Source organism: Biomphalaria glabrata, chromosome 14 (assembly GCF_947242115.1).
Source record: "Biomphalaria glabrata chromosome 14, xgBioGlab47.1, whole genome shotgun sequence".
NCBI classification, from domain to species: domain Eukaryota; kingdom Metazoa; phylum Mollusca; class Gastropoda; family Planorbidae; genus Biomphalaria; species Biomphalaria glabrata.
Window position 1 is genome coordinate 30260332 of NC_074724.1, and position 4893 is coordinate 30265224.

The 4893-nt window shown below is 35.7% G+C and overlaps 1 long non-coding RNA gene across 2 annotated transcripts; it reads right to left on the bottom strand.

Moving 5' to 3' along the window:
- Positions 1–1718: 1718 nt before the first annotated feature.
- LOC106062449 (uncharacterized) lies at positions 1719–4611 on the bottom strand. Of its 2 annotated transcripts, none has more exons than XR_008774855.1 (2): positions 3783–4611; positions 1719–2149 (listed from the first exon to the last, which is right to left on the bottom strand). It is a non-coding gene; the product is annotated as an uncharacterized LOC106062449 (long non-coding RNA). The 2 variants fall into 2 exon arrangements; XR_001216820.2 differs by having other exon boundaries at positions 3749–4611.
- Between the last annotated feature and the right edge of the window lie 282 nt (positions 4612–4893).

Genomic DNA, 4893 nt, shown 5'->3' on the forward strand with positions numbered 1-4893 from the left:
AGGTTAGCAAGTGGTGGGGAATGATGCAACATAGGTGGCATTGTCGTCACTTGGTCTTAGGGGAGACGACTCCAGAACGTGAGACTGAAAGGCAGTGTTATTGTAGTGAGTTAGGTTTTGTTAAAAGATATTGTTACTAAAGTCTACTACATATATTTCATTTGATCGCAAATTGATTTTATTTATATTTTAAATAGTGTTATTTAGTTCTGTTCATAAAAGGAAGTTATTCAAGTTATTTAAAATCTTTTTAGTTAAGATACATTACGCCTGCAACGGTTTAGTTGTCAACTAGCAGTTTGGTGTTAGAAGTCAACGACCGGTAACAACACTCTCTTAAGGAATATGGCACTAACATCAGTGACTAGGAAATGTTAGCTCTTGACTCCTAATTGTATGGATCCGTGAATGTTAGTGTTTTAAGCTATGAGGCATTATTGAAGAACAAAGACAAAGAAAGTAATAAAAGTCAAAAGCACGCTCCAGTTCAGAACACCCAAACTAGCTTTCTGGACAAAACAAATCAATAAACCTGGTACATCCACTTCCTCCATGCAATCGTTGTCCCAACGGCGACCTACATGGAAGTCATACACAGAGTTCGAAAAGAGGCTAAACGTGGCTAAGCAGCGATATCTGAGAAGGATCCTAAGAATAGCATACCGAGGTCATGTGACCAATAGAAACGTCACCTACTGCTCGAGCTACTCGCTCTGTAAGCGAAGTGCTGTCCAGACTATGAGATTTGCGGGGCATATCCTGAGACAAGAAGAAACACGGTCCTCCGGGACAGCCATAACATGTAGTCTTAAAATCAGAAGACGAGAATAAGGCCTTCCTCATCAAGCATGAAATCTCACCTTCTTAGAAGATCTTAACTCTTTCTCTCCGTAATTATTTTTCCACGTTTTGAAGGAATTCTTCATTTTGCTCATTACTATTTCACTACCCTGTTATGATTGGGCTTCAATAGCCTTGTTGTTTGTTAATGTTGTATTTGGTATAGAATTAAATGGGAATGCATGCTCATTTTATATAATTCAAAGTCAAGTTAAAAAAATTAAACATTAATGTAATTTAATGAGGTAATAATCAACGATGGTATCGTCGATTAGGAGAGAAAGAGTTAAATCTGTTGGCACTAGTTGGGAAGAGGCTATGAACGTCACTTGTGGTCTGTCTGTGCGGAAAGAGCTTGCCAACTTATGCGCCAGAGTCTTGAGTTATCATGTATACTTAATGAACAGCTCAAGAATCATGAAATATTTGTATGACACAAAGGATGACATAATTGGCAGAATTGATGAGAAATCGATTTCAAGATTCGATTCAACTGATTACTAAGAAAAGCAAGTGAGATAAAACCATGTAAACAACAGAAGCACTCCAAAAAATGTGCTGTATTTTGTCAACTTTAATTAATATACGACCCTAATACATAAAGTAGAATGTCAGGTGTATGTATGTCTTTCATAGACATCCAAACCATTTGACCAATCTTGAGGAAACTAGGCATGAATGTTCCTTAGATAATAGTGGTGATTTTAGGGCATATGAATTTCCTTACAACAAGAGAGTATACAAGATTAAGGTCAATAAGGCATCTTGACATATATATTATAAAACTGTATAGATGCCATTTATGATATAAAAAACAACAACAACAAAAGAACGAAAACACCCCGAGCAAAGCCGGGTAAAAAAATAGCTAGTATAAATATGATGGGATGTAGTTCACTTTTATTGACAGAATCAATACTCTAAGCTGAGATACAATCAACATTTGTTTAAATAGTCGAAATTTATAGGATGTAGTCGATTTTTCTTAATACTTTGGCTATTTTTCTTTATAGGTATTTCGTCTTGTTTATCAGCCAATCCTTTCTTTGTATCGAAACAGATCGACCTGTTCTTGAATATTTCGACTTCAGATCAATTATCTCAGACTTCTCTTGATTGCGATGTTTGCCTAGACATCGTTCTATTTTTAGCACAATGTTCAGATTCTCCAAGACTTAAATTGCACCAAGTGGCTCCTTATTTACTTGCTCATTGATATCAAACATATGTAGACTTAGTTTGCATACTCAAAGGTAAGTCGTTCATCCTCTATATATCTTCACGCGTCCAGCTACAGCAACTTTCAATTCTAGAATGAAATGAGAAGAATTATATTGTCTTATCGAAACTAAATTGCTAACAAGCAAAATACTAAAAAAATACTTTAAAAAAACAAACAAAGCTTATATTAATTGTATCTATTAGTTTGGACCAGTCATTGTAATTAAATTTGTAATAGATCTAGAATCTAGACTAACAATAATAAATCTGTGCGATTTAAAATATTTTCTACCAATGTTTTTATTTCATGCTTTTAGCTTTTTCAATGCGCTATGATCCTATCAGTTGTCTGGACCAATTGGAAAGAAGTTGGGGGGGGGGGGGGGAGAAAGAACGGGGTATTTGGGTGATCGCTTTAAAAATGTATAAGGAAAAATAAAGGAAACGACCTGAATTTGAACTTGTGGGCTAAAGCCTTCTCAGGCTTCTCTTAAAACTTAAGTGCTAAACACTAAAACTAAAGTGCTAAACACTAAAACCAAAGTGCTAAACACTAAAACTAAAGTGCTAACCACTAAATCTAAAGTGCTAACCACTAAAAACTAAAATGCTCAGCATATTTCTCTTTCATTTACATGTTTACTAATTGTGAATTTCTAAACTTATAGAAATGAACACTAACATTTTATTCCATGAATAATTTCAAAGTCTGACTATGTCGCCGAGGTAAAACACTTCAGGCGTTCTAGAAAACCATCCCTCCTATTTTATAACTACACGTAACAGAGTTCAACTAATTAGAGTCGTGCGCGTCGTTTCTTTGAAAGATTTTCAGAACTAACAGCTAGCTAGTTGTTTAGTGTATCCAGTCTCCAGTGTACCGAGCTGTTGGTCAGCTATGTAGATTGTTAAAAAGTATAAGATTAATTTTTAGCTTTAGACATGTAAAAAATCTAAGCTTTTTTCGAGTACAACACACACATGTGTGAGTGAATGTCGTTCGTATTAGCATCTATATTGGTATTGTTACAGTAGTTACGCTGAGGTGATCAATTGTAGCCAAATTAAATTTCCATTTGATTGGACCAATAAAGATTATCTTATCTTATCTTATATATTGATTTTTTTTTGTTAGCAGCAGTGATCTTTCAATACTTTAGAGTTGAAAGTGCATCGTAAAAATCCTTAATAAAATACAGCAAAGTTAACGAAACAATTACTATTGGAATTAGTTCGTAAAAACAGCTAGTTAATTTACAAAGTACATAAGTACAATATACTGAGCAAAGGTTTACAAAAACAATGTTAGGACACCACAACCTCACAAATGGAAATAAAGGCGTGAAAGGTTTTATAATTTCTTTCTTTTTTTCCCCCATATACAGGGTGGCCCAAAAAGTAGGCTTACAGTTAACACGTAGGCTATTTATTTGACACTTTGACCCTAGAACAGCAGGAATTGGTTATACCTGTCGACATAAGCATAAACAATTTAATCTCTCAAATGCTCAAAATATTATACTATCAATATTGCAACATTCTTCTGTTTTATATTGGTATGACTAAGCAAGTAACTTCAACCATATAAAAGGTAGTTTAACAACTTTTAGATAAGTAAGTAAATCTACTTTAGGGCCACCCTGTACAAAACAATTTATAGACCTAACTTCTTGCTGTCAAAGTTTACCATGTCTTTTTTTGTCCCTTATCAATCCACCAACCTGTAAACACCGGGTATGTTTAAAGTAGGTAATAGGCGTAGACTGTGTGTTATCTGACTAGGTCAGGAGAAGAGCAGGTTCTTATAACGCTGGTATCCCAGGTAGACGAGGAACAGGAAGTCGTCGATGATCTCTGGGAACATCCACCAGGTCAAGATGGCGATCACAAGCGGAAGGCGGTAGTTGCTCAGAGCCATGTGGACCAAGTTCTCAAAAGACCCGAAGACAAAGTTCAAGGCCGATCCAGTTGCGTCTACGGCCACCCGAAAGGCGTAGGTGACCACATCGTCATTTTCCTTGCAGGTGTAGAATAAATACAGGACCACGAGAATGATGACCACACCTTTGGCAAGCTCTATCCAAGGGTAGGGCTGTTCTTCAAAAAACCCTAACATGCTTCGTTTCACTGTACGATCTGCCCCTACTTCAGTATTCTTTGCAATCCCACAATTCTATTATCAGTTTTAACACATTTCTTGTCGGAATTGACATCTCCTTGAGGGCAGGATGACGTAATTTACTATTTCGGGAAAACCCCAGCCAGATATTTTATTTCTCGTTTCAATCTTAGTTTTACTTCGTCAATTTCCTCAGAGAAAATAATGTCCCGATTTGTGATACGTCGTATGGAATGATAAATCGTCATGTGTGAAGGCAAAGTATTTGCTTGTATCTTATAACTTAAGAGTAAATTCCTTAACACCGACAGCCACTGATACTTCCTTTATTTCATGTGTACATCGCTGATGTCATCCAATTAGCTTGATGTTCAATGTTCAACACAAAACGACTGATCGATTCAACAAACTGTAAGGATGATGTATTATTACTTTATATTGTGGGATGTTCAATGTTCAACACAAAACGTATCAAAACTGATGTCATTCAATTAGTTTGATGTTCAATGTTCAACACAAAACGACTGACCGATTCAACCAACTGTAAGGATGATGTATTATTACTTTATTGTGGATTCTTATCCCTAAACTCTATCGACTTGATCTTGAACTATGAATGATGCATAATGGAATCAAGTAAACTCATTCAAACGATTAGATGATAAGAATCAAGATTCAAGCTGGGTCCATTTGATAGCAGCTATCGGTCAATT